Source organism: Trichechus manatus, unplaced genomic scaffold (genome assembly GCF_000243295.1).
Source record: "Trichechus manatus latirostris isolate Lorelei unplaced genomic scaffold, TriManLat1.0 scaffold00037, whole genome shotgun sequence".
Classification (NCBI taxonomy): Eukaryota; Metazoa; Chordata; class Mammalia; order Sirenia; family Trichechidae; genus Trichechus; species Trichechus manatus.
Window position 1 is genome coordinate 9,685,183 of NW_004443973.1, and position 7,697 is coordinate 9,692,879.

Genomic DNA, 7,697 nt, shown 5'->3' on the forward strand with positions numbered 1-7,697 from the left:
AGGGCGGAGCGCGATTCCCGGCGGGCGCCTCCTGCGGGCCCGGCCGATTGTCAGGGGAGGAGGGGCCGCCGGCTCCGGGAGCTTCGGATTCGGTACCCGCGAGCCGGGCGCGACCCTGAGCTCCGCGGACCCGGGCCGGCAACCGTCTTCCTCGCGGTGGGAATCGCGCCCTGCCGCCACTCGGCTTCCCAGACTAGCCTCTCGCCGGGTGCTCTGGAACAGCCCGCTCGCTCGCGGGTCGGCGTAGACGCGCACGTTCTAAGTATCCGTTGACTTTGGAGTCGCTTCCAGTTCCCGGCGTCGCTTTTCTCCGGGGCCTGTTCCGAACCCTCAGGACAGCTTCACCTCAATCTGGCTCCTACAACATTTTGATATTAACATCCTTTTCTTTTTAAAAAAGAACTGTTAAAGAAATTTGAAAGTTTAAGGGAAACCAGCTAACCTCGGTTGGTGATAGTTAGACTTTGAACTCTGAGATTAACAAAGGGTGTGTCTGTGTGAGGACTTTTTGGTCCCATGGATAGTCCCTCTGGGACCACCGGCTCCTTGCCCTATCTGGATTCCTTGGGAAGCCTCTCGAGTTGTAAGCAGTGACTGGGTGGACTTGGTCTCTTTTTCTGAAAAGCGTGTTTCATTTCTGCCCCCGGGATCTTCACTGGACGCCTCATCGATGGCTGGGGTAGCCTCAGACTCAGGCCGGTTGTAGCTGCAGAGCCCAGATAGATTCTCCACCCTGACTGGGTTTTGTTTTACCGGTTTCCCAAACCAGAGAACAAATACTGTAGCTTCATTTTCAGTCGTTGGCGTTTTTGCCTTCCTCAAAAACGCCCATTTCTATAACGGATAAAATAACTCCCAAGAAATTTTCTATTTCACTTTGTAAACCTTTTTTTAAAACGGATTTTAAAAATTGAGGTGAATTTTACGTCAATGGAATTAACTATTTGAAAATGTACAATTTAGTGGCGTTTAATACATTCACAGTGTTATGCAACCACCATGGAAATCACCTTTTGACTTTTTGAGGTGAGAGAACCCTGAGCAGGCCATCAGCACCTCATGTCTTAATTCCTCCTAACAGTGCTCCCGCTGCCTTCTACTGTTGCTCTGTGTGTTTGCCTGCCTGTCGTCCTTACAAGGTTGAGTTTCTCAGGGGGCAGTGGGTGTTATTCTCCAAATCCCCAGCTACCTCTGTGTTATGTGTTGAATGGAAGTGTGCAGAGTAGAATCTGCAGATATTACTAAAACTTCATCTTCCTGCCTTGAACCTACCCAACCCCTGCCATAATTTTGGCTCCTTGAGAAGCACACAAACTTTCAGGCTGTGTGATGTAGAGGAAAGAGATTTGTGAGCAAGGTACAGATCTAATCCTGGGACATTTAGACAGAATGAGATGACTTCCAGCTGGAGGGGTGGGGGGGCAGCAGGGGAGGACTGATGCCTTCTTTCACTTGTTTGTTCATTTCACAAATTAAGTGTCTACTGTGTGCTCAGCCACTCTCTGGTGCTCCTAGGCATATCATGCAACTTGAGCCTCATTTATCTCATCCAAGAAGTGGGGTTGATGACTTTTGCTCTTCCTCCACTAAAGGGTATGAGGAACAAGTGAGATAATGGGTGTGAAACAGCAAAAAGTGCCAGCACAAGGCCACTGAGACACCATATAGTGTGCGGCACCAAGGCCCAAGAGTGCTAATGAGCTAAAAGGAGATAGGAGTGAGGAGAAGGTGGTATTTATTGTCTCAGGTGCTCTGGTCAGGGGTGAGCCCCCTTTTCTGGGCAGTATTCCATACTATGTCTGTGTCACTGTCTTTGGTGTTTCAAGGTGTTGCTGGCTGTAGTTGTAATTTTAGGAACATATGTGGTATTTTGGATTGAATTGTGTCCCCCAGAAAATATGTGTTGTAAATCTTAACCTCTGTGCCCGTGGTTTTTGGGTTGTCTTTGTTATGTTAATGAGGCAGGATTAGTGTAGAGTGTTTTGAGTCAGTCTCTTCCGAGATGTAAAAGAGATTAAACAAGCAAGTGAAAGAAGCAGAAATGGGAGAAGAGAGATGCCAAGCCATGTGAAGACTGCCCAGGAGCAGAAGCTCAGAAGAGACAAGGACCTACCTCTAGAGTCAACAGAGAAGAGAAAGCTTTCTCCTAGAGCCGGCGCCCTAAATTTGGACTTCTAGCCTCCTAAACTGTGAGAAAATGAATTTCTGTTGGTTAAAGCCACCCACTTGTGGTACTTCTGTTATAGCAGCACTAGATAACTAGGATATGTGGCATCCACATTGCACATCAGAAAGTTAATACTAAACAAAATTGCCTTTTATTTGTTGTGATTTTCTTATTATTAGTTGCCATTGAGTCAGCCATGACTCATGGTGACCCCATGCACAGTAGAACAAAAAGCTGCACAGTCCTGCCCCATCCTCATGATCGGTTACAGATCGGCCCATTGTGGTCCATAAGGTTCTCATTGTCTGATTCTTGGAAGTAGATTGCCAGGCCTTTCTTCCCAATTCAACTTAATCTGGAAGCTCTGCCAACCCTATTCAGCATCACAGTAATACATATGCCTCCACGGACAGATGACGGGTGGTGACTGCTCATGAGGTGCATTGGCTGGCAATCAAACCCAGGTCCCCTTCATGGAAGGCAAGGATTCTGCCACTGAACCACTAATGCCCCGCTTTGTTGGGATAGTCCCTTCATTTTTAAGTGTCTGGTATTTGGGATTCTGCCTCCCAGAGCTGTTGTCTTCCTCAATCTTCCAGATTCCTAATGATTACCACTCTGAGGTCTCTCTGATACTACCAACAATCCACAGTTACACCATGATGTTCAAAGGTTTGGTAGTTTTATGCTTTGTAAATCACTCTTATCCCAGACCCACATAATGTGAATCAGGTCACAGTAGGGATCAAACCAGATACCCAGTCAGCATTGAGGGTTCCTGCTAGGTATTGCTGCTCGGTGCTCTGCTAGGTGCTGTGCTCGGAGTGGAGGGGAGGACCTAGCTCAGAAAGAGATGGTGTTTGCCGCTGAATGCTTACATTCTGGTAGAGATGAGACACTGGTTCAAGCAGCAGAAATGCAAAGACAGGATGTGATATATAAGGTAAAAAACAAAAAAGTACAGATCAAATATAGGGAAACTTAGAGGGAAGTGAAATCACTTCTAGGTGGAGGGAGTCAGTCCTTCATTCATTTGTCCATTTAACAAATATTTGTTAAGTGCCTACTGTGTGCCAGGCATAGAGAGATTAACAGACACAGTCACTTCGTGTTCTACCTTCTCTGTTCAAATTGAGGAACAGTTCAGGTTTCATCTCCCTGCTGAGGAAGGCATACTTCCTCACTCTTTGTATGGCCCAGCTCTAACATTTGTCGATTGCCTTCACCCTGTAGGTATTGTGGTCAGGTCAAAATAATTAACTCTGTCTTTTGTATACTTTAGAATAATAAAAACTTTAGGCTCATCAAAAGCCCCCAGAATACCTTAAACTAGTTTAAGACTTAACATGCCTTAACTATTGTTAGTAACTTGGTTCTTAGGCATGGGTGTGCCTAGAACACCCTAGAGCACCTACTCCTCACTTATTGACTGTCTCATCCGACGTTTCACATTTATGACAACACTGAAACGTCTGCCATCCGACTATTTTGCGCATTAACCATGTATGTCTGGCAGTAATGAATGCCGAGGTGTGAGGCAAGAGTAATGCTGGCTATAATGGTTAAGGTTATATGTCAGCTTGGCTGGGCCATGACTCTCAGTGACTTGGCAGTTATGTAATGATGTAGCCATTCTCCATTTTGTGCTCTGTTGTGGTTATCTTCTATTTTCGTGTAACGCCGATTTCACATAACAACTTGGTCTTTGGAACCCAGCCATGTCAATAAGTGAGGAGTGGGTGTGAAGGCTTGATTCTGTAAATCTCGGGTGAGGCCCAGGAATCTGTTTTTTTAAAGCCCCCAGGTGATGCTGACGTGCTAGCCAGGTACAGACTTACATGATGGGCCAGGAAGTCGACAGATCTTGGTTCCAGTTCTAGGGTAACTGGAAGTTTACCTTTAAAATGAGAGTAAAACCTCTACCTCACAGGGTTGTTATGAGAATTGGATGAGGTCATATATGTGGATCACGTAGTGGATTGTCTGGGACAGAGCTGCTGCTTGGTATTTGTGGGCTGTTATTATTAGGATTATTATTATCATCAATGTCAGTATATACAAAAGACTATTGATAGTCCTCTCTCCACGTGGACATACAAGAAAAGCCTAAAGGTAGGAGCTGCTTTTTATATAAGTTAATATGTAATAATCTCTTAGCTGTCTGTAGTTTATCGAGTGCTTCACATGAATTGCCTCAGTTATTCTCCTAACAGCCCTGAGAAGGAGAAAGCTCATCTACAAGAAGCTTAGTATTCGAGGGCTGCCAGCCTGTGGTACCTGCTTACCTGGTAGAGCCAACTTTGCTGATGTTATCAGGGCAGATAAAGGGCAGAAGACAAAGACAAGAACTACCAGTTTCCTGACTCTCTGGCCCAGGGAAGTGCCAGGCAGTCACATAGTGGCTGTCATCCATGTGGGGGTGACCAATGGATTAGACTACCTGCCCTAGGCCAGTCTGCTTTGGTCACAGGTGTAGCAGCGGAGCCCGGGGGGTGAGTGCTAGGCTGTTGGCACTGCTTCTGTTGCTTCTTGTGACCAAGGGCCAAGGAACTTTGACTCCTGGGAAGCATGCTCAGCATTATAGACTCTTCAGATTGGTCACAAGTACTTGTTGAGACATGAAAAGTAATAGACTTCATTAATAATCAGTGAAAGAAGAATGTGGCTAAAATAAACAGGCGACAATTACCTACAATTTCCATTAGTTTAGTGGTTTTGATACACATGGTTCACATTGTAAGAACATGTTGCTCTGATATACAAGTATAACATTTTAGTGTTACTGTGAACATATTATTTCCTCTTCTGTAAGCCATTTTCCCAGTATAACTCAATTTCTTCTTTTGTTTTAATTTCTTTTTATCTCTCAGTTATACTGATTTAAGTGAATCAGATTTTTTACAGCTTTCCATGATCTGGCTCGAGCTTTTAAAAATCTCTTTTTTCATCTTTCCTTCCTTTCTTTTTTTCTCCTTCCTTCCTTTAACATTACCACTTTGTGTCATCTGATTGAATCATTTGATATTCACATAATCCTATGAAGTAGGTACTACTCATATGTGCCACCTAAGGCTAAGAGAAGTTAAGTAACTTGCCCAAGGTCACACAGCTAGTGACACAGATGTTATTCAAATCTGAGGCAGTCTAATGTCAAACTCTGCACTTAAAACCTTTAATGTCACCTTCAACCTTCATGTACACTACTTTTCATGTCCTGGGCTCCAGCTGAGCTGTATTTTCTTATTCCCATCTGTATGCCTTTGCACTGCCATTCCTTCTCTCCACACCGTCCTTTCTCTTCACTTGTATGGTGAATGCTACTTATCTTTCAAAGCCAAAATGTTCTCTCCTCCACTACCTTCTTAGTAAGTTCCCATCACAGTTTGTTTGGGCCTCACCTATGGCTCTGCATCCTCTCTCTCCTGGATTGCAGTTACTTGTATGTGTCCCTTCTTCCTCACTAGGTTGTAGACTTTTTCAAGACAATCACTTTTGCTTAATTCTTTTTTATATTCCCCTCAAATAACAGGTTAGGTTCTTGCATAGTAGGTTGTCATTTAATGTTTGTTGAATGGCTCTTTATTTCTACCACTGTGGTTGTAAGATTTGAGGTGAGTGAATTTTTCGTGAAAGTAATGTGGGTTTTTGTGTTTTAAGGAAGAATAGCTGGTTTCTGAAGACGCTAGGAAACATTTCGTCCTAGGAATGGTCCTTCACCATGAGTGATATGTATAATGTGACATTATGTTTTATTCATATACATAATTAGCTTTGTTGTTGTTGTTAGCTGCTGTCAAGTTGGCCCCGACTCATGGGGACCCCACGCATGATGTGATTGGACCATTGTGATCTATAGGGTTTTCACTAGCTGATTTTTAGAAAGTAGATCGCTAGGACTTTCTTCCTAGTCCGTCCTAGTCTGGAAGTGCCACTGAAACCTGTTCAGCACCGTAGCAACCTCTACTGATGGATGGCTTGTGGCTGTGCATGAGGCGCATTGGCCAGGAACTGAACCCAGGTGTCCTGCATGGAAGGTGAGAATTCTACCACTGAACTACCACTGCCCTCTAATTAGCTTTAATTGCTATTTATTTTTATATCTTCCAAATTGAGCAATAACAGTGATTCTAATAATAAGGAGTAGGATTTTGTGTTCTTATAGGGAAAGTGGGAATTATTACTGTAGAATCTAAGAAGTTACATTTCCTGTTCTAATACCTGTATCTGGTTCAATTTCATATAAATGAGGGTTTGTTACTCACCTGTCCATGAGTTCTGCATCTTTTGTTTTTGACTGAAAGGAGGTGCACAACCTGAGAAAGAATTTTGGGCAAAATTAAAGGACATTGGTCTCTCCAAAACCACCACAGACTCTTGTATTTGAGGGATAAACACGAGTTCTCTCAGGTAAGAGGTGTCTGCAGGAGCAAGGAGATGGTTAATAAAATGGATCACAGCCGAGTCATTTCCTGGGCCAGTAGAATCAGTTACAACTTAAAATAACAGTTTATTTCTTATATATTTTTATTTTTCTTACATAGGCAATATATGCTCCCTTTAAATATATAACTATAGTGCTCGCTTCAGCAGCACATCTGCTAAAATTGGAACGACACAGAGAATATTAGCATGGCCCCTGCACAAGGATGACACGCAAATTCATGAAACGTTCCATATTTTTAAAGCACAATAAATAAATAAATATAACTATATATGTTTAGATTATTTAAATATATATGTATTTTCTCTCATAAGCAATACTTGCTCACTTAAAATATATATAATGTATATACCTTACTTCAGTATAACAGCTAAACACACTTTGGTTATGTTCCTCCTATCCTTCCTCTACCACCTCATCCCATCTACTCACGTATTCAAGGTTGTGGTATATGGATACTGTTTGCATTTTGCTTGCTTTATTTTTTAGTATATCTTGCACATACTGCTACTATGTTGTTTTTTTTACAGTTGCATAGCATTCTGCAGTAGAGATGTGTTTAACTGGCCCACCATTGGTTGTCCATAGTCATCCATTAGCATTTACGCTGACAGTTTTGTGACCTTAAGATCACCTGTTAGTTCTTGCTAATGATGCCTAAACAACCAGTCCATTGACTTAAGTCAGACAACCAACCAATTCAGTGACAGAATAAATATAGTCATTTAGTTGGCGCTATAAAGACCAAGTGGCCAGTTGTTTGAATTTCTCGCTTGCTTTTTAACCACTTGTGTGTCACCCCAGGCCATTTCTGAAACTTCCCAAGCATTTTTCTGTAGACCTGTGTGGGAGATTATGGCTATTAGCTGAGAATTTGTTCCTGGAAGGGACCAAGTGAACAATCTGACCGTATCTTGGGGTAATGCAATGTTGAACTGTTGAACATGTCATCAAATAATTCTAAGGAGACCTTGTGTTATTCTATAGAGACATGTTCTCCCCATCCCCTAGCAGAATAGATTTTGAAAGTAGAGAACCTGCAGACCTTGGAGAAGATCTTGAGAAAACATGTACCCTAGCTATTTATTG

At 42.9% G+C, this 7,697-nt stretch overlaps 1 non-coding gene across 1 annotated transcript; it reads left to right on the forward strand.

Moving 5' to 3' along the window:
- Nucleotides 1–6,741: 6,741 nt before the first annotated feature.
- Nucleotides 6,742–6,848, forward strand: LOC111820433 (U6 spliceosomal RNA). Its single transcript, XR_002823975.1, has one exon. It is a non-coding gene; the product is annotated as a U6 spliceosomal RNA (small nuclear RNA).
- Nucleotides 6,849–7,697: the final 849 nt, after the last annotated feature.